Here is a 27,569-nt window from a genome sequence, read left to right as displayed (position 1 = left end):
GGTAAATCTCATTTAACTATTAATTATATCTGAGGAAAAAAACTGGAAAATCCAAGTGAACACAGAGTAATCTATGTGATCCATGGTTTCGGGATCCAGCCCACACACATCCTTATCTCTCTAGAGGCCCACAGCCTAGATAAATATCAAATGTGAGATGATTTCAGTGGTTAGAGCTGAGGCTAAAGCAGAAACTCTATAATCTCCAACTCAAATCTTAATTTTTATGTGCAAAATCATCTGTAAATACTTAGAGGAGAAATGCTGAACTGCCCAGAAACCCTCCAGCCCCTCACCTGGCCCCGAGGGAGAGGGCAGCAGGATTTCTCAGAGATGGCCTGCTCATCTAGGTATGATTTTTGTGAATGTGTCTCATTTTTTGGTTGTTTTGAATTTTTATTTGTTGTAATATGGTTAGAAAACCCCCTAATTAAAGATTCCAGGACTCTACAGTACATTTCATTATAATACATTACGTTTTATTCAGATTTCAGAATTTTTCTTAAGATCTTACAATCACACTAGGTTCTTTGGACACTGCTTTTTGTGGTTATGCAGACAGAAGATTTTGGTCACAGACTATAAAAGGCATAAGCCTTCCAACTCTATGCATTAACAAATACAGCACACAGGGAATCACTGAGAAATGCTGATATAATCTTTACTGTTTTATCCACCCAAAGATGGTTGCTGTCCCATCCATACACTGGTCCGTTAATGTTCTACAGATGATAAAAACAAAAGGGCAGCAAGGCAGATGTGGTTGTGTGCTGGAGCTGCACTTAAAAAGTTACTGCTGCAGAGGATGGGCGGAAGATGGCGGCGTGAGCAGTGCAGCGGAAAACTCCTCCCAAAACCACATATATCTATGAAAATATAACAAAGAAAACCCTTCCTAGAATAAAGAACAGAGGACACAGGAGAATATCCAGACCACATCCGCACCTGAGAGAACCCAGCGCCTCGCGAAGGGGGTAAAATACAAGCCCCGGCCCGGCGGGAGCCGAGCGCCCCTCCCCCCAACTCCCGGCGGGAGAAGAATAGGCAGAGCGGGAGGGAGACGGAGCCCAGGACTGCTGAACAACCAGCCCCAGCCATCCGGGACAGAGTGCAGGGCCCTGGATACCAGGAAAACAGGGCAGCAAGAACAGTGACCGGGCACCAGACGCCGGGCACCGGACGACATAAGAAAAGCGAGCAACCTTTTTTTTTTTGCTGTTTTGTTTTCGCGAACACGTTTTGGAAGTCTTAAAGGGATAGGAACCCCAATACTAGGGAAACAGGGCAGCAAGACTGGTGAGCAGATGCCTGAGGCTGGTGCCGGAGAATAAGGAAAAAAGAGCGGCCATCTTTTTTTTTTTTTAATTTAAATTATTATTATTATTTTTTGTGTGTGTGATCGTTGTTTTGTTTTGGCGGGTGCTTTTTGGAAGTCTTAAAAGGGCAGGGCGGGACACTTAATCCAGAGGTAGGGAATCTGGTGATCTCTGGGCACCCTAACCCCTGGGCTGCAGGGAGCAGGGAGGCCCATTACAGAGATAAATAGCCTCCAGGCCGATCCCCCTCCAACGCGACTCCACCACTTTGGAGCAGAGGCCCGAACCAGGCCACGCCCACAGCAACAGTGGAGAGAAACTCCATAGCAGCCGGACAGGAAGCAGAAACCCTGTCTGCGTGCAGCTGCGCAGCACAAGCCACTAGAGGTCGCTGTTCTCCCAGGAGAGGAGGGCCACAAACCAACAAGAAGGGAAGTTCTTCGAGCTGTCATTCGTCCCAGCTCTGCAAACTATTCCTATCACCATGAAAAGGCAAAGCTACAGGCAGACAAAGATCACAGAGACAACACCAGAGATGGAGACAGACCTAACCAGTCTTCCTGACAAAGAATTCAAAATAAGAATCATAAACATGCTGACAGAGATGCAGAGAAATACGCAAGAGAAATGGGATGAAGTCCGGAGGGAGATCACAGATGCCAGAGAGGAGATTGCAGAAATGAAACAAACTCTGGAAGGGTTTATAAGCAGAATGGATAGGATGCAAGAGGCCATTGATGGAATTGAAACCAGAGAACAGGAACGCATACAAGCTGACAGAGAGAGAGATAAAAGGATATGCAGGAATGAAACAATGTTAAGAGAACTGTGTGACCAATCCAAAAGGAACAATATCCGTATTATAGGCGTTCCAGAAGAAGAACAGAGAGAAAAGAGATGGAAAGTATCTTAGAAGAAATAATTGCTGAAAACTTCAACAAACTGGGGGAGGAAATAATCGAACAGACCATGGAAATACACAGAACCCCCAACAGAAAGGATCCCAGGAGGATAACACCAAGACACATAATAATTAAAATGGCAAAGATCAAGGACAAAGAAAGAGTTTTAAAGGAGCTAGAGAGAAAAAGGTCACCTATAAAGGAAAACCAATCAGGCTAACATCAGACTTCTTGACAGAAACCCTACAGGCCAGAAGAGAAAGGCATGATATATTTAATACAATGAAACAAAGGGCCTTGAACCAAGGATACTGTATCCAGCACGACTATCATTCAAATATGACGGTGGGATTACACAATTCCCAGACAAACAAAAGCTGAGGGAATTTGCTTCCCACAAACCACCTCTACAGAACATCTTACAGGGACTGCTCTAGATGGGAGCACTCCTAGAAAGAGCACAGCACAAAACACCCAACATACGAAGAATTGAGGAGGAGGATTAAGAAGGGAGAGAAGAAAAGAATCACCAGACAGTGTATATAACAGCTCAATAAGCGAGCTAAGTTAGGCAGTAAGATACTAAAGAGGCTAACCTTGAACCTTTGGTAACCACGAATTTAAAGCCTGCAATGGCAATAAGTACATATCTTTCAATAGTCACCCTAAATGTTAATGGGCTGAATGCACCAATCAAAAGACATAGAGTAATAGAATGGATAAAAAAGCAAGACCCATCTATATGCTAATTAGAAAAAACTCACCTCAAACCCAAAGACATGTACAGACTAAAAGTCAAGGGATGGAAAAACATATTTCAGGCAAACAACAGCGAGAAGAAAGCAGGGGTTGCAGTACTAATATCAGACAAAATAGACTTCAAAACAAAGAAAGTAACAAGAGATAAAGAAGGACACTACATAATGATAAAGGGCTCAGTCCAACAAGAGGATATAACCATTCTAAATATATATGCACCCAACACAGGAGCACGAGCATATGTGAAACAAATACTAACAGAAATAAAGGGGGAAATAGACTGCAATGCATTCATTCTAGGAGACTTCAACACACCACTCACCCCAAAGTATAGATCCACCGGGCAGAAAATAAGTAAGGACACAGAAGCACTGAACAACACAGTAGAGCAGATGGACCTAATAGACATCTATAGAACTCTACATCCAAAAGCAACAGGATATATATTCTTCTGAAGTGCACATGGAACATTCTCCAGAACAGACCACATACTAGGCCACAAAAAGAGCCTCAGAAAATTCCAAAAGATTGAAATCCTACCAGCCAACTTTTCAGACCACAAAGGCATAAAACTAGAAATGAACTGTACAAATAAAGCAAAGAGGCTCACAAACACATGGAGGCTTAACAACACGCTCCTAAATAATCAATGGAATAATGACCAAATCAAAATGGAGATCCAGCAATATATGGAAACAAATGACAACAACAACACTAAGCCACAACTTCTGTGGGATGCAGCAAAAGCAGTCTTAAAAGGAAAGTATACAGCAATCCAAGCATAATTAAAAAAGGAAGAAAAATCCCAAATGAATGTTCTAATGTCACAATTATCGAAATTGGAAAAAGAAGAACAGATGAGGCCTAAGGTCAGCAGAAGGAGGGATATAATAAAGATCAGAGAAGAAATAAATAAAATTGAGAAGAATAAAACAATAGCAAAAATCAATGAAACCAAGAGCTGATTCTTCGAGAAAATAAACAAAATAGATAAGCCTCTAGCCAGACTTATTAAGAAGAAAAGAGAGTCAACACAAATCAACAGTATCAGAAACGAGAAAGGAAAAATCACAACGGACCCCACAGAAATACAAAGAATTATTAGAGAATACTATGAAAACCTATATGCTAACAAGCTGGGAAACCTAGGAGAAAGGGACAACTTCCTAGAAAAATACAACCTTCCAAGACTGACCCAGAAAGAAACACAAAATCTAAACAGACCAATTACCAGCAATGAAATTGAAGCGGTAATCAAAAAACTACCAAAGAACAAAACCCCCAGGCCGGATGGATTTACCTCGGAATTTTATCAGACATAATACCCATTCTCCTTAGAGTTTTTAAAAAATAGAGGAGGAGGGGATACTCCCAAACTCATTCTATGAAGCGAACATCACCCTAATACCAAAACCAGGCAAAGACACCACCAAAAAAGAAAACTACAGACCAATATCCCTGATGAACGTAGATGCAAAATACTCAACAAAATATTTGCAAACTGAATTCAAAAATACATCAAAAGGATCATACATCATGACCAAGTGGGATTCATCCCAGGGATGAAAGGATGGTACAACATTCGAAAGTCCATCAACATCATCCACCACATCAACAAAAAGAAAGACAAAAACCACATGATCATCTCCACAGACGCAGAAAAAGCATTTGACAAAGTTCAACATCCATTCATGACAAAAACTCTCAGCAAAATGGGAATAGAGGGCAAGTACCTCAACATAATAAATGCAATCTACGATAAACCCACAGCCAACATTATATTGAACAGCGAGAAGCTGAAAGCATTTCCTCTGAGATCGGGAACTAGACAGGGATGCCCACTCTCTCCACCGTTATTTAACATAGTACTGGAGGTCCTAGCCATGGCAATCAGACAAAAAAAAGAAATACAAGGAATCCAGATAGGTAAAGAAGAAGTTAAACTGTCACTATTTGCAGATAACATGATACTGTACATAAAAAACCCTAAAGACTCCACCCCAAAACTACTAGAACTGATATCAGAATACAGCAAAGTTGCAGGATACAAAATCAACACACAGAAATCTGTGGCTTTCCTATACACTAAGAATGAACCAACAGAAAGAGAAATCAGGAAAACAACTCCATTCACAATTGCATCAAAAAAAATAAAATACCTAGGAATAAACCTAACCAACGAAGTGAAAGACTTATACTCTGAAAACTACAAGTCACTCTTAAGAGAAATTAAAGGGGACACTAACAGATGGAAACTCATCCCATGCTCGTGGCTAGGAAGAATTCATATCGTCAAAATGGCCATCCTGCCCAAAACAATATACAGATTTGATGCAATCCCTATGAAACTACCAGCAACATTCTTCAATGAACTGGAACAAATAATTCAAAAATTCATATGGAAACACCAAAGACCCTGAATAGCCAAAGCAATCCTGAGAAAGAAGAATAAAGTAGGGGGGATCTCACTCCCCAACTTCAAGCTCTACTATAAGCCATAGTAATCAAGACAATTTGGTACTGGCACAAGAGCAGAGCCACAGACCAATGGAACAGACTAGAGAATCCAGACATTAACCCAGACATATATGGTCAATTAATATTTGATAAAGGAGCCATGGACATACAATGGCAAAATGACAGTCTCTTCAGCAGATGGTGCTGGCAAAACTGGACAGCTACATGTAGGAGAATGAAATGGACCACTGCCTAACCACATACAGAAAAGTAAATTCAAAATGCATCAAAGATCTGAATGTAAGTCATGAAACCATTAAACTCTTAGAAAAAAACATAGGCAAAAACCTCTTAGACATAAACACGAGTGACCTCTTCTTGAACATATCTCCCCGGGCAAGGAAAACAACAGCAAAAGTGAGGAAGTGAGACTATATTAAGCTGAAAAGCTTCTGTACAGCAAAAGACACCATCAATAGAACAAAAAGGAACCCTACAGTATGGGAGAATATATTTGAAAATGACACATCTGATAAAGGCTTGACGTCCAGAATATATAAAGAGCTCACACGCCTCAACAAACAAAAAACAAATAACCCAATTAAAAATGGGCAGAGGAACTGAACAGACAGTTCTCCAGAAAAGAAATACAGATGGCCAACAGACACATGAAAAGATGCTCCACATCGCTAATTATCAGAGAAATGCAAATTAAAACTACAATGAGGTATCACCTCACACCAGTAAGGATGGCTGCCATCCAAAAGACAAACAACAACAAATGTTGGCGAGGCTGTGGAGAAAGGGGAACCCTCCTACACTGCTGGTGGGAATGTAAGTTAGTTCAACCATTGTGGAAAGCAGTATGGAGGTACATCAAAATGCTCAAAATAGACCTACCATTTGACCCAGGAATTGCACTCCTAGGAATTTACCCTAAGAATGCAGCAATCAAGTATGAGAAAGATCAGTGCACCCCTATCTTTATCGCAGCACTATTTACAATAGCCAAGAATTGGAAGCAACCTAAATGTCCATCGATAGATGAATGGATAAAGAAGATGTGGTACATATACACAATGGAATACTACTCTGCCATGAGAAAAGGGCAAATCCAACCATTTGTAGCAACATGGATGGAGCTGGAGGGTATTATGCTCAGTGAAACAAGCCAAGCAGAGAAAAAGAAATACCAAATAATTTCACTTATCTGTGGAATATAAGAACAAAGGAAAAACTGAAGGAACAAAACAGCAGCAGAATCACAGAACTCAAGAATGGACTAACAGGTACCAAAGGGAAAGGGACTGGGGAGGATGGGTGGGTAGGGAGGGATAAGGGGGGGAGAAGTAGGGGGGTATTAAGATTAGCATGCATGGGGGGGTAGGAGAAAAGGGAGGGCTGTACAACACAGAGAAGGCAAGTAGTGATTCTACAACATTTTGCTATGCTGATGGACAGTGACTGTAAAGGTGTTTATAGGGGGTATCTGGTATAGGGGAGAGCCTAGTAAACATAATATTCATCATGTAAGTGTAGATTAGTGATACCAGAAAAAAAAAAAAAAGGGCAGTTCCTGTGTGGTAACCTCCAATGAGTTCTACACAAGAGTATAAAGGGCATATAAAAGTGTAGGCAAAGGGTCTGTTTTTGTTTATACAGAGGATCAAAGCCTAATTGGGCTACCCCGAAAATCAACTAAGATACGATATGAAAAAGAACTTCCAACATCAGCACTCTCTGGAAGGCTCATGCCAGAAGATGATCATCAAAAAACCCCAACAAAGTTCCACGCACTGCTACAGCTGTAGATGCACTCATCCCACCAGTTCCTGGACTTGCCATGGGAATGAAGGAGATATCTAAGCTGGCCTGTGCATACAGTAAAACAACAAGTTTGACTGGGTCTATACTGTTGGAACTCAACCAAGAATTAGGAGAAGTGCAAATTGTAGCGCTCCAAAATCTTACAACTACAGACTATTTACTGTTAAAAGAACATAAGGGATGTGAACATTCCCCAGGAATGGGTTGTTTTAATTTGTCTGATTTCTCTCAGACTGTTCAAGTTCAGTTGGACAATATCCACCATATCATAGATAAGTTTTCACAAATGCCTAAGGTGCCTAACTGGTTTTCTTGGTTTCACTGGAGATGGCTGGTAATTACAGGTATGCTTTGGTTATGTAACCACACTCTTATTATGTTAATGTGTGTGCGCAATTTAAGTAGTAGCTTAAAACCTATACATGCTGAAGTTACTCTACAAGAAGATATGTCAAAGAAATAATCAATCTTCTCAGGTTTTCTTCCGCCTTCTACTTCTATAGCTTTTCTTCTTCCTTCCTAATTACAACCCTTAAATAGAATTCGTGCCTCATATCAAATTTACTGAGTATCATAATTCTTCCAAGTGATAAAGATACCTCAAGACAAATGCTGGGCATAGAAGCTACAGGGAATAAATATGCAAAGAAATAAAAAGCTAACCATTTCAAACAATAAGGCTTCTCTCTCACTTACCAACTTTACATTTCCCTGTATGGCCCTGGAAGATGACTGGTTAGCCAGAGACGGGTAAGATTCCTCAAGGGAGGAACAACCTAAGACAGGCACAGTCGCAGGGGGGCCATCAGGTGAGAAATTGGGGATCAACAGAGGTGAGGCTTAGAACCTCACCCCCCCTGTTCTGAGAGAAATATTCTGCATACGTGGATGTTTTATTGTCCTTGTCTAGCTTGGATTAACACAGTCTACAGGCACACACCTGATCATCTACATTTGCTCTCTTACAACACTAAACTATGTTTTCTACCTTTATCTTGTATCTACCTACCACTTCAGCATTTTATTAAAAATAATAATAATAAAGAGAGAAATGTGGTATCCACATATAAATCAAGTATAAAAATCAAATGAGTATTCATATTTGAACTGACTCTTTATAGTTCATAATGCATGAGCAAAACCGAAGGTTTCTGTGATGGCTGCCCTTGTACTGTTCACCATGTAAGAACTTATTCACTATGTAAGAATTTGTTCTCCATGTAAGAACTTGTTTGTTATACCTCAGAAGATTGGAGACTGATGAAAATTGGGCTCTTGGGTGGATTAATGATTATGCATTGAGGATTGACTCCCCTATACAGAATTTTATTGTTGTTAACAACCATTTGATCAATAAATACGAGAGATGCCCTCACAAAATTAAAAAAATGGTAAAATAATAAGTAACCGGGATGTAATGAATATAGTCAAGATGTTGTAACAGCTTGGTATGGTGATAGCTGGTACCTAGAATTGTCATGTATATAAATGTTGAATCACTATGTTGTACACCTGAAACTAATGTGATGTAATACTGTGTGTCAACTACCCTTCAATAAAAAATAATTATCTACCAAAAAAAAAAAAGTTACGGCTGCCACCCCCACCTTCCACAGTATGAGAGGGAGGCCACAATTATATGGTAGGGCAGGGGTAGGTCAAAAGGAAACTGCTGGGATGAGAGACATTCTAGAATGTCACATGGCTGGACTGCCTAAGAAGTAGCTCCAGCACTAGCTAATGTTTTTGCTTGGCTTGAAGTCATAGAAAGAGCTGTTCTTGCATAACAGAATTTACACCTCCTTTAGGAGACACACTACTTCCACTTGGAGTGTGAAATTCTCGGTGATATTAACTGAAGCTTCACATACATAGGCTATGAAGATAAAGGAAACCCAGATTATATGAGAATTATGAAGCATACCACAGACAGGATATTATCCAATGACACTCCACCACCCTGTGCCCGCGCCAAGCTAGTTACATGGTTCTGACCAAGAGATACAGTCCTGCAAAGGGTCAGTTGCTCAGTTGTAACAAAAACAATTTTAATTCATACAATGGGATGGCTGAATCAAAATATGAAATAAAATAAAAAGGCATCTCCAGAACCCTGGACAAGTGGGGACTAAGGAAGAAGGCAGGGCATGAGACAGGTTCTACTCAAAGAAGCACAGTATTTCACTGGTTGCTTTAAGAAAAGGTTGTGACAAAACTGGAGTGCTCAGGTTTGGTTCAGGAGGAAAGGAAGTCTTAAATAAGACCGGTAATGATAAACACATGCGAAGTTCACTATAATCTTTCCACTTTTTCTTTCACTGCTGTGTACATTAAATTTGCTCATAACAGGCATCTTTAGCAACCAACTATGTAAATTTCTATTTCCATATGGTCTTCCCTTTTGAACCCCTAAATTCCAAACATTGTACCCAAGAGCTTTCAGAAGCTAAACTAAATCAGAGAAGACACTGAACGATTTTGCACAGACACCTTTGAGTTTGAAGAATTTGTATCTTATAAATGGTGTGAATAATAAATTTGGCTCCCTAACACAAACTTATTTTATAGCCTTGCATGAAATTCCTACTACATATCTGTATCAGGCTTCACAGGCCCAGCTGAAATTTTCTCATATGAAATTTTCACTGTGGAAGGGTTACTTGCATTCATAAGGAACATCCTGATAGAATCTTAAAGATTTCTCAGGGAGAGACAGCCTGCATTTGTCATGCCCCTTGGGAACAAAAACCGTAAGAGGTTTCAAATAAACAGCTTATCAACATCAACTAGTAGTTAACCAGACCAAAGACAGGAAGGAGATTACAATTACGAGAAGAGTGAATGCTATTATACCAGCTTCCATATTGCATAGTCAGAATTTCCATCCTTCTATGACATGAGTTCTTTAAGAACAAAATCAGTGATCCTCAAAGTCAAATTCCCACTGTCCATTTCAAGAGAGACGGAAAGGCACCAACAGATCTGCAGTCTCTCAACCGTGTCACGAATCACCTTTTAAATTTCAAGTCATTGAACAACATTTATTTTAAAATATGGGAAAATACAAAAACGAGAAATTCCTGCTCTTCTTCATGGTGTCCTAGATTTGGCTGGCAATAGTCTGTGACGGGTAAGTTTTCTGTTTCTCATCAAGAGAAGGTCTAGTCAGTTATTCAATCAAAAATGTATTGAGTGCTCATTCAGAAAGAGACTTTCTGTGAAGCACAAGACACATATACACTGTTTGACAACCAGCGTTTTAGAATGAAAGGACAGACATAGTTCCTGAAGCAAATGTAAAGATACACATTTATGATTATTATGTGTATTGTCATTCATATTATGAATACACATTGTGAATATCCATGAGGCAGATACACTAGAACCAATTATATAACTCTAGAGACAAGGTTAGCTACCCACCAGTTCTTCCTTGGTAACAGACCCGATTTTGATAAACAGCAAGGGCTGAGACAAAAGTAAGGCAAGAGAGGTCCTCATGTAGAGTGCAAAATTTAAAACAGGGCCAAAAACTCAGCAAGATAATATTTAAATGCACTTTAAAGGTCTACATTAATGCAAAAATAAATCGATGATAAACAAACCATCAACATTTTAAATAAAGACATTGGAGCGCCAAAAGGACTCAGCAGGACCCTGTATAAATCCTATCTTTTAAAAAATCTGGAGAGTTTGTTCATCATGGATTTTTTTGTGCCATTAATATTGTTTAAAAAATACTGCATTAATGTATTATTTCTTGATTATTGAATTTTTTGGTGCCTCTTAAATTAGTACCCAAGGTGAGGTCCTTACCTCACCCTATTCCCAGGTCTGTTGTACGTGGGGGTTAAATCATGATTTTTCCTATTCCTGTTTGCCAGATACGACCTTTCCCCTGTTATATAGAGGCAGTCATGTGACACAGTTCTGGCCACTTACATGTATAAACAATTCTACACGTGCCTTCCATGAACGGTTTTACTTTTGTTGTTGATTTCTGATATGAGACAGATGAGTAAACAAGTCGGTTTTCCTCCATTCTCCCACCATTGCCCACCTTTGAGTGCTGCCCGCAGCCATCCAAACATGAAATGAAAACAAAAAGAAGAGCCACCTTCCTGAGGATGACTGAGAAAATCACAGAGCTTGGGTCCTTGCTGAGACTGCTGAGCTTCTGAACCAGGCTTGGACTGCCTGATTCTTTTTTTTACTATTATTATTATTTTTTTATTAAGGTATGATTGATATACACTCTTATGAAGGTTTCACATGAAAAAACAATGTGGTTACTACATTTATCCATATTATCAAGTCCCCATCCATACCCCAATGCGGTCACTGTCCATTAGTGCAGGAGGATGCCAGAGATCCACTATGTGCCTTCTCTGTGCTTCACTGTTCTCCCCGTGACCCCTCACACCATGTGTAGTAAACATAATACCCCTTATGGACTGCCTGATTCTTTACTTCTAGTTAGGTAATAATAAATATCCTTATGATTTAAACCACTCTTAGGTCTGTTATCCATCACCTGCAGCCAAGATAATTCCAATTGATGTTGTAAGCTTAATAGCCAGTGAGCTTTCAGAGTAAGAGTTTCTAAACTTCAGTGCATTGGTGACTTAAAATATATATTAACATTTTATCTCTGAATCGTTCACTTCCAGACAGCAAGAAAAAGTGCTAGCTCTGAAGTGGAATATGATCCTAATCTTTTCACGTATTAATTATGGTAATGGATGAAAATGAAGAATCAAACCATTCTTCATATAAAATAGATTAATATTTTCTGACAAACATTTGTGAGAAAAATGTTGTCAATGTCAACAGCATCAATAGAAATCTCAATTTCTATTTTGTTCTTATAATACAGAATTGTATTATTATTTGAAGATTAAGAAAGAGAGTTTTCTTGAAGAGATAAAGAATGTCCCAATGTCCCCTGGCCTACCTTACTGTCCTAGTCTAAAGAACAACAGAATCATCAGTGTGGCAAAGCCTTTGGTATAATAGCCCAAGAGTCTCATTTTTCATTTGTCAAAATTGAAACTGAAAAGAAGGACAGTAGGAGATTTCCTTTACATCAGAGAAGCAGTTAATAGCAGAATTGTAACAATTACAGTTTTCCTTTCCCAAGCCATTTCCTTAAAACATGAACCATGAAGCCTTCCAAAATAATGGATGTAGACAGGATGCCAGGACACAGGAGGCACCGAGTAGACATACAGGAGAAACAGCCTTTGCCAATATTTAATCTCTAGCCCTACAAACCAAGGGTCCACACCTGTGCTATCCAATGCGGTAGGCACCCCCAACAGATGATTATTCATATTTCAACTTTAACTAAGTAAAATTAAATTAAAAATTCATTACTTCAGTTGCACTGACAACACTTCAGTCCTCAGCAGCTATACACGGCTAATGGCTACCATGTGTCAGCACAGAATATATGCTATTTGGATCAGCACAGGAAGTTCAATGGCAAGTGCACTTTACATTAACGGGTCCTCTCATTTCTCCATCCCTAACTGTAGGAGTGGGAAGAAGCAAAGGGCCACCTACAGCAAATCAGCCCTCAAAAGGAAAAATCAGAGTTGTACGTGTTTCAACCAAAGGTACAGAACTGTGTGCAGGCCTCTCTCATTTCCTTTCTGTGGTTTTAACAGCTGCTAATTCCAAGAAGTATTATTATCTCTTAAATTAAAAATAACCTACAGATTAGTAATACTGATGTGATGACATCTTAAGGCACATATGAATCAAAAATATTTTCCTCCAAAGATTACCACTGAGCAGGGCAGTGTTTGAAACGAAGGTTTCTATTCAAATTATTTCTCTTATATCCAGTCAACCTAACTATAGGGTTCTTAGCTCTTCATATTACCTGGGCAAGAAAAACTTCACTGATTAAACAGTTTATGTGGTGGTTTTTCAGTAAAGATCCAAACACCTTGGATTTTAAGTAGTTATGCTAATATATACACACATATTTTATTAATCGTTGCATAACATATCATTCGTAATTATCTTTCTCATTGTAAAATTCTCACATAATGCTTGGCCTTAGTGCCAAGGAAATGCAGCTCTGTGTTCTGACAAACAGAGGCTGTTTCTTAAGCAATTTGATTCTTGACAAATTCATGCTTTTCTCCATTTGGAGAGATTTTATCCAACTCCATTTGGAGTTGGAATATATTGTTCTAATTAGTTTCACTGAGATATTGGACACAATAAATTTTCCAATGTAAGTTCAACAACTTTTAACAAATGTATAAACTTTGTCACCATACCCTCAATCATGATATGAAGTACTTGCATCAACTCACAGATTGTCTCGTGCTCCTTGGCAGTGAATCCTTCCCTCGCCCTGTACTCAGGCAAATGTTAACAGGTTTGGGGGTTTTTTTTAGTTTTGTCTCCCATAGAATTTCACATAATAGTACAGAATATATAGCCTTTTGTATGTGGAATTTCACTTACCATAGTACTTTTGAGATTCATCCATTCTGTTGTCTGCATAAGCCATTTGTTTCTTTTTATTGCCCAGGAGTATCCTATTTTACATAATTACTTTGTCCACTCCCACTGATGAACGTTTTAGTTGTTTATAGTTTGTGGCTAGCAATAATGAAGCGGTTATAACCCCTGGGTACAAGTCCTTCTGTAGATATTGTTCAACATTTCATTACCCTTGAGCAAATACCTATGAGCAGTTTTGCTGGATTTTATGGTAAGTGCATATTCATTCAACTTTTGAAGAAAGTGTTTTTCAAATGGCTGCACCATCCTGCACTCTCAACAGTAAAACCTAAGAGGTTCCTCTTCCACCACAACCTTGCCAATGCTTAATATTCTCAGTCTTTTTAATTTAGTCACTCTGCTAGACGTGTAGAAGTATCACACCATGACTGCCACCAATATTTTGCAAATTGTCTAAATCTCTAGTCTATTTTTTAAATTTTAAAACTCTGGTTATTTCTTCCTTAAGAGCAAACATCCATGTGTGGAAAGCAGTCAGCTTTTCACCATTAAGTGTCACCATTAAGTGTCACATGAGATTTAGATTTTTTAAGATGCCTTTTGTTATGTTGTGACAAAACTTTTTGCTCTATTTTGAACATGCCTTAAATTTTATCAAATGATGTTTCTGTATCTACTGGGATATACTTTTAAATTACAATTAGTTAATATGTTGATTTATATTAACTTTCAAGTATTAAAAGTTACAAATCCCACATAATCTTTTATTACAGTATCAAACTCAATAGGAAATGATGCAGTATCCTTTTATACAAATTGCCAATTCATTTCTAAACTTAAAGTTTATTAAAGTTTTTGTGCATACATTTGTGAGAGATATTGTTCTGTTGTTTATTTTGGAATGTCCTGTCCAGTTTTAGTAAAAGAATAATGATGACTTCTCACACAAGCTGAGAAGAGTTCCATTCTCTTCTATTCTGAAAAGCAAAATTGGTGCCTACTTTTTTTCCTCAAGTACTTGTCAAAATTCACTATTGAAACCATCTGGGATTGATGTTCTCTTCACTGGAAGGTTTTTAACTACACACTTAATCCCATTAATGGATATAGAATTAGGTTATGTCTCTTCTTAAGTAAGCATGGATAGATTGTACCTTCAAAGAATTACCTTTGATAAAGATAAAAATCATTTATGTTTTCACCTAAGTTGTCAAATGTCATGACATAGTTTTTCAAGGTTTTCTATCACCATTCCTATTACTTGGCAGGCTCTGTAGTGATGTCTTCTCACTCATTCCTAATCTTGGTAAATAGGTCTTTTCTGTTTTAACCATCTGCTTAGAGGTTTATTGATATAGTTGGTCTTTGGTCTTATTAAAAATCTAGGTTTTATTTTCAATGACTTTCTATAGTTTTTCCCACTTAATTGATTTATGCTCATCTAATTCCTTCTGTTCACCATGGGTAATTCAATTTGCTTTTTTTAAGTATACTTCCCTAAGGAAGATCCCCAAGTCATGGATAACAGAGCTTTCTTCATCCCTAATATAAGCAAAAAATGCTATAAATTCACCCCAAGCCCTGCTTTAGCTGCATAACACAAATTCAGATACATTGTGCCTTTATTTATGTATTTTAGAATGTCAAAATTTTAGAATTTTGATTTGTTCTTTAACCAGTCATTTAGAATTATACTGTTTCAAGTCCAATATAATTTTCCACATATCATTCAGTTACTGATTTTTAGTTTCAGTCTGATGTGCTTATGGATCACACAGGCATGGTTTCCATCCTTTTAAATAACACTGGGACTTAATTTATGCTGGTATATGTTTGGATTTTCCTTCACTGTGCTATGTCTTATAAAATACTTCAAGAGAGCTGATGCAATCATAGAATTCATCTTGTGTATTTCTTTTCTCTAAGTAATTACAACACTGCTCTGCCCTGCACCTGTTGTCCATTGTCTGAGAAATATAGTTCATAATATTTTGTCTGGTTTTCTTGTTTAAAGCAAAATGGTAAATCAAACCTCCTTTTTCCATCATGGATAGATGGTAATGTCTTCTACATCATTTTTCAACTTAAAATTAAAAATCACCTGTTTACCAAATCTTTGGTCAAACAAGAAATGGATATGAAAGAAGCTCTCTGACACTCTATACAATTTCCCCAATTAGTAATAGATGTTATGGTAAGAAGCCTATCGTGAAAGAAAATGCACACATTCATACATTTTGCTTTGGTGTGCATTTTTTAGTCCCAAAACTAATTAATTTGGGTTTCAGATTTATACCTTGATCGATGCATTTGTCATCTAAGCTTGTGTTTCCCCACTATGAGCTGGAGGATTTATGATTTCCAGGCTAGAGCTGTATTTTGACAGGTTGACCCTTTGGAATTAAGAAATAAAAGCCTAAGTTTTAATGCACCATACTTTATGTTATTCTAGCCCATTTTTTTAAGTTCAGAAAATGTTTAAATCTGGCTTGATCCATGTAATGGTATGAAAATTTCTCTTTAACTCCTAAATGAGAAGTTCTCAACATACTTTTGCATTATCCAGTGATTAACATTAAAACCTAGACAAAAATCATGAAGACCAAATATTTAGATTTCTTGTGCACTTCTTCACTGCTCATTCCTCAAGAAACTGGGCTTCATGGAGTTTTTGAACAGTTAATAGCTAGACTACATTTAAGCTCAAAGTCACCTACTTTTAGTGTTGGATATGACATCAGGCATTGTAGATCTTTGTGCTTTTGCATGCACATAAATACACACAAACTCTCATTTCCCCTACTGAATAACCCTACAAAGGGAGCATTATCATCCCCATTTTTTAAGTGCTCATGGCACTTAAATTATATGTGACATGGCTCAAGGCACACAATTATAAAGTAACTTGCCCAAGTTCACGCAATTACTAAGTGACAGAACACAAACCTAACACCTTCCCTCTGGACAATATTGCTCCGTTTACTCCTTGAGAGCGGCTAATATCGACTTCAGTTAAGTGGACCAGGCCAACTTCTGGGATTTCTCCTTCTGTGTATAGTAACCTCATACAATACCGTTTTTTAAAAATCACAAGAGCAATTCCTTCTTTGGCCCCTCTTCAAAGGATACTGATAACCAGAAAATGTGGCATGTGCTATGGTGATCTGAAGTATCTCACAGATATCCATCTGCCAAGTAGTGACACTGCTTAGGTGGACCCCAGTCTAGGCTTGGAGATGCCAGGACCCTTCAGCACCTTAATATTCCCCTCCTGCTAGTAAATTAATATTGGCCCCCTGTTTTCTCATGCTCAGAGCCACGCATCTAGTTTTCAGCCTGCTAGGCCTCTGTGAAAGGAACACTTTCTTCACTTGGCTTCCAGGATATTCCTTAATGTCCCTTCTCCATCGCATTTGCTATGTCATCTCTCCAAACTACGTACCAGATTGTTCTAGGGCTCACTCACTGGATTGCTTTCTCTTTTCTATCTACACTACCTCTCCTAGAGATCTCACCCAGTCTTATGGATTTAGATGATATTGCTATGCCAATAACTCCCAAATGTCCACCTCTAGCCAACAGCCCTCTGGAGAACTCCACACTTGTATATGCAACTGACTACTTGGCATTTCTTCACGGACACCAAAGAAGCATCTCAAACTTGAAACCCAAAGTTGAGCTCCAATACTCCCCTCAAAGTGACTGTCGTCCAGCCTTTCTCATCTCAGTAAGCAGCACCTACACTCTCCCAGTTCTCAAATCAAAACCCTCAGAATAACCCTTACCTTTCTCTCTCACACAGCACACATACAACCTGAAAGGAAATACTTTGCACTTGACCTCCAAAATAAGCTCTACCCAGAATATGACCAAAGCTCCCTTTGTCTGCTGCTAAGACCCTCATCCAGGCAACCAGCATCTCCAGCCTAGATCACTCACCAGCACCCAAGCTGGTTTCCCTGCCCTGCATCCCACCCACCCCCCTAAAATTCAGTCTATCCTCAGCACAGCAGTCAGGGCAATTCTGTTAAGTCATGTCAGATCACGACATTCATCTAGTCAAAATCTTGTGATGGCTTCCCATCTCACTCAAAACTAAAACCAAAATGCTGAAAGACCCTACAGGCCCAGACCCCTGTTATCCTTCTGACCTCGTCTATATGACTCTCCCCAAAGGTCCACTCCTTTCTGGTCATCCTGGCCTCCCTGCTGTTACACAAACATCCCAAGCAGGATCCTGCCTCAGGGCCTTTGTACCTGCTCCTCCATCTGCCTGGAACACTTTTTCCTTAGTTATCCACATGGCTTGCCCCCACCACCTCCTTTAAGTCTTGGCTCAATGGGTCCTCCTGTATTAGCCACAATTTAGTCAGGAAAACAGGAATCCCTTGCCCCAGGTAGCTCAGATAGAGAATATATAACACAGAGAATCAGTAAGAAATGAAAAGGCAAAAGAAGGAAGAATGGGGCCTTTGAGAGCTGAAAGGAAGAATCCAGGACGCAAGGGCTGAGCAACTGCTCCTAAGCTGGGCTGGAGCCCAGACCCAGAACCAGCTGCTAGGCTCTTCTTGGGCAGCTGTGACTCTGGCAGGACTGCCGAAGAGCCCTGCCGGCTCCCTGAACGGGCTCACTGCACTGCTCAGCTGCGCGGTGGATGGCATGCCGGGGATCTATGCCCTCAGCCTCTTCAGCTCCTTCTGGACCCTCTGGCTCACAAACCTACCAGGAGCCCAGTCAGGTGGGGGCCCAGTCCTACAGAGCAGAAGTGCAAGGGGCAAGCGTGGGCTGAGAGGCAAGAGGAAAATGCTGGGCGCACACAATTACTCTGATGAACATCCAACACCCTTCCCCTCCTTAACCCACGTCCTGCTTCCCAAGTGTCCTCAGCCCTTATCACCACATACCCACCCTGTATCATCTTGTCTTATTATTGTCTGTCTCCCCTATTAGGGTGCAAACTTACCGCGGGCCACAATTTCTACTAATTTCACTAATTTCAGTGACTGAAACCATTTCTGGCACACAACATGCACTCAATAAATATCGACTGAATTATTCATGAGCTGTATCTCCGCTTTTATCTTCAAATAAGCAGGAGCTAAACCACTCTGTGTGCTGAAGCCAGGGAATCAAGAGGCCCAAAAATCAAAAATATGAAAGAGAATGACAATGGTTAATCACCTTCTGAGAGCTACCCCAGGCACCCTGACAGCTGTTGCTGGCGTCAAGTTCTCACTTCATTGATTCTATTTAATAGGGTTTGTAGTCTATCTAACCTGCAGCCCAGAGGTGCTTTCAAGGTGAGCGTGGCCAAAGACATTACTCCAGCTTTGTCGTACGGTGAACTGGAGGAATCTATTCATTTCGATGCTTAGCATGCAGTGTCACCAAGCTGCCTATTATGAAAAAGAATACTTCGTGCCTCATGCAGCACATGTGACCAGGCTCCCTGGGGCCCTCCTCCAGTTATAAGAGGGAAACAAGGAAGAAAAGAGAAATTAAAGAACAGTTCCTCCCAAAGACAGAGTCTACCTCTGGCCCTTTTTCACTCAATACAAAAAAGGCTTCAGGAAATAGAAAGTGATGGTGTTGATTAAATTAGTGGACAAACTAAACTGAAAAATCTCAGTGTAGTCCTGTCTTTGTCATATCAGCAACAGAAAAATTTCAGCACTTCTCTCGGCTGGAGGTGGCATCCTGCTCACAGCATATGTGTATCGCATCTCCCCAGGATCGCTTACCTTGCCTTGATATTAGAAGAGGTCATAAATCCAAGAAAAATACTGCCTAATTAAACCTTTCTTCACTCTATATTTAATCTCCAACTCTTACTTCATACATAAAGTAAGGATAAGATTTTTACCTACCTTCAATGTGAGGGAGGAATGGAAATTGCCCACTTAATGCTAAGAAAGACAATCATATGCCTAAAGATAAATAAACGGTGACATACATTTTGGGCCAAATGAAATGACCATTTTATATCAGAATCCTGACAATAACTTCACAAAATCTTGTTCCCAGTTTTAATGTGGTCACATCCAGCTACTTCACTCATCAAGTATTCCATTTGCAGTCTTAAAAAACAGCAACTATTGCCCCACTGAGACAAATCAATCAGAAAGATAGAAATTTTATCTTGGGAGAAAATGCAGATGTTCTGTCTTACAAATTATTTCATTAGTGGCCTTAGAACCCAAAAGTAATTCAAAAGTTATTGATAATTCTCAAACTCAGTAAATCATTTTCATGAGAACCTAATAGCTGTTTATAAAGAATATACAATGGGGACCCCCCACACACACCAGGTCTCACTGGTCACAGATCAATAACTACAAAAGTACCGTGCAGGTATTGGAAACAATTCATTCAATGAATAACACAGTGGTTTACACCACATTTTCTCCTAGCACGTCTATGCACTCATGAATCACCATGACATACCTACACTATAGAGTTCAAAAGCTGTGTATTTTTTAATATTGCATTTTTTTCAGATAGCAAACTAGCAAAAGAATTTAAAATAAAAATATATTCCTAAATGCAGTTTTTGATGTAAAAGAACAGGCAGTGTGCTTGTAGTTGCTTCACTTGCAAATAGGTTCGAATATTTTGCCTGTGTGATTTTAACACTACATTACATGAAACATTCAATCATATGCATGATAACAAAAGTCAAATTATTTATGGAACAAAGAACTTCTTATAGGTGAATAACAACCCATTTCCTCCCCAAGTGAACTCACAGGAGGGTAACACATATCCTATTATGAAACCAGGAAATCCACACTTGGTTTATATAAGTTTGTTTTTATGAAGAAAATCATTGAGTTCAAGACAGTGTTCAATAGTTAGCAGTGTCTTGCCATATTTAATCAGATTCATAGGAAAATGTTAAAACTAGGTATTAAAATGAATTTCATTCAATCTATTTTTAATTAAAATATATTTTCCTATTCTTTCTTGGAGAAAGAAGGTCACTGTCAAACAATCACACACACTTAGAGTTTATAAAGGTCAAGCGGCAGATCTGAGACTAGATGAACAGGGAGAAATACTGGAAGCAGTTTTAATCAAGGTTTACGAACTGAAAAGGGTCTGAAATCTCTAAAATGTTACAGGAACTCTAGAAATCATCTACTGCAGCCCCTCCTATGGCGATGAGGGTCCTAGATCTTAGAGAAGAGGTAAAATCCAGCCAGGGCTGTGATGCCACATGACTGACTGGGGCATTAGGCACCAGACAGCCAAAACCAGAGAGAAAATAGGGACAGGGACACACATGGACAGTGGGACAGAAAGGACTCCTTCCTTGGCTCCCTTCTGGCACCCCATCCTTGTTTTCTGGAAGGTCATAGTTCACTGTGACTTGGAAGGAGACTGAGGCTGCCCAGGTTATGCCTTCTGCAGTCCTGTAGGGAGCAGGTGGCAGGCCAAGCAATGCCAGCAGTCTGGTCTGGTGAGGAAGTTGTGGGAAGAGCAGCAGGGGGCAGGACAGTGGGCAGGGAATAGCAGCTACTGGGGCACAGGAAGCGTGTCCCCAGCTGCCTCAGACACTGGTAGAAAGATAGCCTCTCTGTGGTCAGGAAAGGCTGGGGGTCCCGATGGGTCAACAGGGAATAGGACCAACAGGCGGTTACAAAGCACGTCATCCATTGTTATCACCAATGTTTAACAAATTAATGCTTTTAACACACACACAAATATGATGGAATATAATTACATGATTCAAAAGAAAAATACAGGACCCATGTAAAATGATCTTCATACTGCGGTTTGGGAACAGAACCCAAGTGTAAAATCCTGTGTTGGACCTTTTTGATCTGGAGTCCTTCAATCACCTAATTCAACATGTAGAGAGAAAGGCAGTTGTTTAAATTCAAAGGCCAGGTGCCACTCCCAGGTCCTGTCCCCATGATGGCCCAACCTGGAATACCTATTTTGATCCCCCCCTCCCCATTTTGATCCCCCCCACATGTGCTTCCCAAGATCCAGGGCCAAAACAATCCTCAGGCCAATCTGTAAGGGGAAAGATACTCAATAGAAACACTGAGGAGTCAGAGACAAAGATCTCAGGGACCTGGGACTAGAATGAACCATGCCCTGCCTGATTCCGGGAGGATAATCTCAGGCATTATTGAATGCTAAATACTCCAGCTCAGACACTGAAGAAAGGTCCCCAAATTAGTCATTAATTTTAATGTGCCAAGGCAAAGAAAGCCTGGGTATTGCATGACTCACCCCACCAGTGTTCCTCCTCTGTGCATGACGTAAAACTGCTCCCCGTAAACCAATTCCTAAAACTGGAGCATGTGCTCTAAATAGCAAGCCTGCTGGGTGAACTTTAATCAATAAACAAACAAAAGCAGAATATGGCACTATCGACTTGAGTGGACATTAAACATTTAAAACTCAGATCTAAGAGACAGTTACAAGACTCAGCAAGCATGCTGACAAACATACCGTCTGGAAGGGCCACTGTGTGTTTTCCTTGTTATTGGAACAGATATTTAAGCAGGCAACAAGGATATCAGTGCAAATGGTGCGTCTGTAGTGGGTCAGGGTGTTTTAGCAGCCCCTGCACAATCAGGGATAAATATTCCAGAACATGCAGTCAAGGGAGTAACCCTGCCAACACAGCAAGCTGTTAGCGTGCAAGTGAGCAATGAACTCCACTTGATGGGAGAAGCCCACGGTGGCAAATATTTTACCGAGGCTGGGAAAAAACGGGTCCTGCCAGCACCTTCTGCCTAACCAGGTAAAGCAAATCACAACTTCAATAAAATGCATTTAGCTGTACTAAGATATTACTGTAGCATCTGACCCACTTCATTAGTAGCCTCTTGTGCGCGGTGCCTCGGATGGGTAACACTAAATCATGAGATTTGAAATGCAGATGGAAGTCAAGATTTTTAAAGTCAGGATTAGCCAGTCCTTCCTTTATTTCTCCCTTATTGGTGTTTCATCCTGATTACTCCAGCCTTCCTGCAGAACCATGCCTTAACACTAAAGTGTTCCTGCAGCAGAGCAGTGACCACCTGCTTGTGTAACAGGAGCCACTGCAAGGACTAACTGGGCCCCCAGTGTCCACCGGGCCATCTTCTGTGCATGTTTTGGTCACCAGTCATCCCTTCTTCAGAGAAGCACTTCCTGCCTAAAGTCCCTGCACTCTCAGCTGGGGCCTGCCTACGATGGAAGTCCTCAGGGACTCCCTCCCCTGCAGCCACTCCACCCCTCTAACTTCCCTGCATCCTGGGTGCCCTGGCCTCCCTCCCTCCAGGCTCCCTGAAGGTGGCTCTGCTTCCTGTACACTAATCCCCCACCTGTGCCTACATCCTGTCCCCTCCCACAGCCCCGCAGACTTGCCTTAGTCAATGCTCTCTACCTCTTTCCTTCTCCTGGCTTCTTCCCATCACCGTTTAAGGCTGAGTAAGTAGTGGTCTCTTGAAACCCTCATGTCCCTGCTGGCTGCGTCAATAATTCTCTCCTTTGTATCTACTTCTTCACCTTTCTTTTGTCGCTTTGCTCATCACCACCTACTTTCTTCCCCCAGCACTGCCCTGACCCTGCTCTGAGGGATGTCATTAGCTATGAGTTGAATTTTATGCCCCATAAACATCTGCTAAAGCCCTGACCTTAGGTACCTATGCATGTCACCTTATTTGGAAATAGGTCCTTTGCTAATACAATTAGTTAAGTTGAGGTCATGCTAGGTTAGGGTGGACCCTAAATGCAGTATGACTGGCATCGTTATAAAAAGAGGAACACACACACACACACACACACACACACACACACACACACACACACACACACAATGCCACACGACTACACAGTGATTGGAGAAATGTATCTGTAAGCCTAGAAAATCCCAGGATTGCTGACACCCAACAGAACTTAAAAAGAGGGAGAGGAGCATTCTTCCCAGGAGCCTTGGGAAGGAGCATGGCCCTGCTAACACCTTGATTTTCAACTTCTGGCATCCAGAACTTTAAGATAATTCTGTTGTTTTAAACCCTGCAGTTTGTGCTATTTTGTTACAGCCACTCTATGAAACAAATACTCCATCTGAGGTGGTCAACTGCCCCAGTTTTCCCAGGTCATCGCACGTCCAGGGCTATACCCAGGCAAGTCCCAGGCACCCCGGGCTGACCTTGTCACTCTCCCTACTGGCCCACATCTGCCTTGTACTCTCTGCATCAGAAGATACTCTGAAGGCCACCTCCACCTCAAAAAGCCCTGTTTTCTTGGTTCCCATAATGCCTTGCTCTCAACTGGGTAATACCGTCTGACGGCAGGTTAGAAACTCAGCTTCTTACCCCAAAATCATTATTCCCTTCTTCATTCCCTGTCACTATTGCACATAGAATCAACAGTCAAAAACCTGGGGATCCAATCAGTGCCTCTTTCTCCCTCCTGTCCTACAACCATTAAATAAATATCCCCTTCAAATTTCTAGAACCCACCCAACTCTTTCCATCATGGGACCACTCCCTCAGCTCAGGTCCTCATTACTGCCCCCTCAGAGCATGCAGCAGCCTGACAATGGGCTCTCCCTGCCACCAACTTGCCACCCTCCAAGCTGGGCCTATCCAGATGGAGAGGGATCTTCTCAAGATGCCTTCTGATGCCGTGAATTATGAGCCCCCTCTAATATGACAGCCTCATCTCCCTCTACCCTCTTTCCACAACTTAAACTAAGACTCCACGGCTTATTCTACTTGACACTTGCCGGGACCTGCCGCACCCCCACTCCAGGGCTGACATACCTGCTCTTTTGCTCTCCCTGGGACACCTCCCACTTCCTGAGATTCATAAACACCTCCGAGCAATCATTTGGGACACAGCTCTAGCACTGTCTCCTCCTAGAAACCATGCCAGCCACATGCGTAAAGCTCCAGCTGTCTGGTCCAGATGCTGCTGTCCTGGGCTCCCACAGCATCCAGCAAAGACAACCGGTAGGGCTCTTACTAGGACACAGTGCAATGGTCCTTTCACTCTATATTCCTAGAGATATTCTCAGTCCTTCACAGGAACCATGTCTTTTGCCTCTATCCCCTCAATATTTAGCCCAAGCCCTGGTGTATAATAAGCACCTATTAAATATCTGTTGAATGTTCACTCCAAATTAACAACAGGCAAATTAAAAATATGCTGAGATGCCATTTATGAACTATGGGATTAGTCCAAATCCTAAACAGTGTATTCTACCAGAAAGATTGGTTGAAAACAGATCCTCAGATCCAGGTCAATGAGAATGTAAAATGGCACAGCCTTCAGGAAAGTTGCCTTTAGAAAACTGGGCAATATCTAACAAAGCCAAGTGGCATTTACCCTTTGACCTAGCAATCACATTTGGAGGAATCTCTTTGAATGGGACCCTTGCAAAAATATCAAAAGATGTTTGCAGGAGGTGTGACTCATTCTAACACTATCCAAGACCACAAATGACAGAAAATAACCTAAAGGTCTCTCACAGGTAGTTGTTGAGTAGAGTATGGTTTCTCACATAAAGGAGAGCCACACAACCATAAGAAGGGGTGAAATAAATCTATACTGCTAGGAGGCAGACTCCAAAGTGTATCATTATGTCAAATTTGCTGGAGAGAGAAAGCTTTGTAGGTATGTTATCAATATGTATGTGTACATGTGTACGTGTGTACATGTGTGTGTGTGTGTGTAGTTTTATTTTTATTAAAAAAGCATAAACCAGAACATATGAGGAAAAGTTTAGCTCAACACAGACAGAGGGAACAAGGTAAAGAAACGGAGTGACACTAGTTCCATTCCTCTGAATACACCTTGATTCATATATTTGACTTTCAAACACTACATAATAATTAATTTGTAAAATTTCTAGGAAGTCAAAAATGAAATGAAACAAATGAAATGAATGGGGTTTTGAGGTGGTGGCATAGCCATACAAAAGGAAATTATCTCCAGTGATTTCAAGGCAATAATTATGCTTTAATTTCAGAAAGAAATTTATACCCTAAAGACTAAAAGAAGAGAAAAAAATCTTCTGAAAGGTTGTCAGTAGTCAGAAATGACTAGAGTTGCTTGCAATTGCTATTTCAAAACAAGTGAGTATGTAAATGGCAGCAGAAGGCAAAGGAATAATTACATTGGCCTCAGAGACACAGGATCTGTGCTCAGAGAAAAAGAGATGGACAGAGACGGAAGAGGATCAGAAAAACTGTAGTGTCCTGGAGATGAACTGGAAGCATCTAGAACTTCCAGTGCATTTTTTAAAACATCTTCCTCAACTCTGTACACCTAACAGATCTAACTTTGGGCACATCTGTGTTTCAATCAGCCAAAAAATGTCTACAGAAGAAAATGGAAAAAAGGAGCCAGGAACACTGTTATTTCAAAGAGCAAGCAAGCTATGGCAGCCTGGGCTGCGTCAAAAGAACTCAGGAGCCAATGACTCCGAGAGGCTCCCTGGGCTTGAAATGTGACAATCTCACCATCTGTGAAAACAGAAACTGCAATTGCATGAAATATATCAAATGTTGGAATTCATGTATTAATAAACAGTCTGATAATAATTTTAAAAAGTACATGTATAACATCTTATTTGGCACCTTTGGATAATGTTAGAGAACCAACTAAAAGCCTTTTAAAAAAAAAAAGCTGGTAAGAGGAAGAAAAAAAAAACATTTCCTTCCCTATATAAGCTGTATTCTCAGAATACTGATGAGGGAAAGTTACGTTATAAAGAAATATTCTTGCTATTAAACGAAGGAGGAGTAATAAATGAGGAAGTCCTGGTTTGGCAGCACCCATGGAGGAATCAGCAGTTAGGCAGCGCTCACCAGTGCCTGCTACTCCCACAGGTGGGCGCGAGCTGCCTCCCCAGGGAGGTACACAGCACCCTCCCCGAACAGCAGAGATGAAAAGACTTGAACCCGAATCTAAGCAGCCTCCTGATATTACTATGAATTTACAGAACTATTCGAGGTAGAAGAATATTTGAATACTGATGGGATGCACTCAGCAAAAGCCCGACTGTGGGAGACCCTCTAGGACAAGGAGCTCGGGTTTTTTTAATAATTAATTTGCAAGAGAAGTAACAACAACAGAAACAGCCAAAGATTAAAAGAGACTGGAGAGTTGCACCAGTCAGCTGCAATGGAAGCTCTTGGGTCCCAATTCAATCTGACTGTTAATAAAAAAATGCATGAGCATTCATGAAGCCAGCAGGGATCCCACGGCAGGCACTGGCTGTTTGGGGCTTTCATGGAGCTGGTTTGGGTTTGGGTTTTTTTGTCCATTTGATGTGATAATGGTATTGTGATTCCCTTTCTTTGATAGTTGTGAACTGAAATATTATAGATATAATTACATGATTTCTTGAATTGGCTTCAAAATAATTTGGTGGGTATAGGGTGGAGCATAAGTGAGGTTTTAAAAGAAAAAGGTGGGCCAGAAATTAATAAAAGGTGGGGGCTGGGGGTTCCTTAGACTGTTCTTTTGATTTTTGTATATATTTGAAATATTTTCACAATACCAAGGTTAAAAATGACAAAACATAAAACTATTTATTGGAGGAATTATTAAAATACAATGCCTGAATAACTGTACTTCACTTGATAGTGTAACTATAAGTTCCTTTTGGACAAGGACAGACGAATTTATTTTTCACCCTAAAAGTTTAGAAGAACATTATGTAAAGAATGCTAAATAAATTTTGATGAGTGAAGAAATAAATGAGTGGGCTGTATACTAATTAATTAGTTTGACAGATCCACGAAGATATTTGAGACGTTAAACCACCTGTGTCTGCCATACGATGCCAGGTAGAGAAAAAGACCTAAGTTTT

The 27,569-nt window shown here is 40.3% G+C and overlaps 1 protein-coding gene across 1 annotated transcript in view; it reads right to left on the bottom strand.

The window, feature by feature from the left end:
* The window catches only part of SEMA5A (semaphorin 5A), a 462,739-nt gene that overhangs the window by 262,689 nt on the left and 172,481 nt on the right, over positions 1-27,569 (bottom strand). The gene's annotated exons all lie outside the window — the stretch shown is intronic.

This window comes from Manis pentadactyla, chromosome 2 (genome assembly GCF_030020395.1).
Source record: "Manis pentadactyla isolate mManPen7 chromosome 2, mManPen7.hap1, whole genome shotgun sequence".
In the NCBI taxonomy this organism is placed as follows: domain Eukaryota; kingdom Metazoa; phylum Chordata; class Mammalia; order Pholidota; family Manidae; genus Manis; species Manis pentadactyla.
Note: the sequence above shows the minus strand (reverse complement) of the source record. Positions and strands in the feature narration are given on the sequence as shown.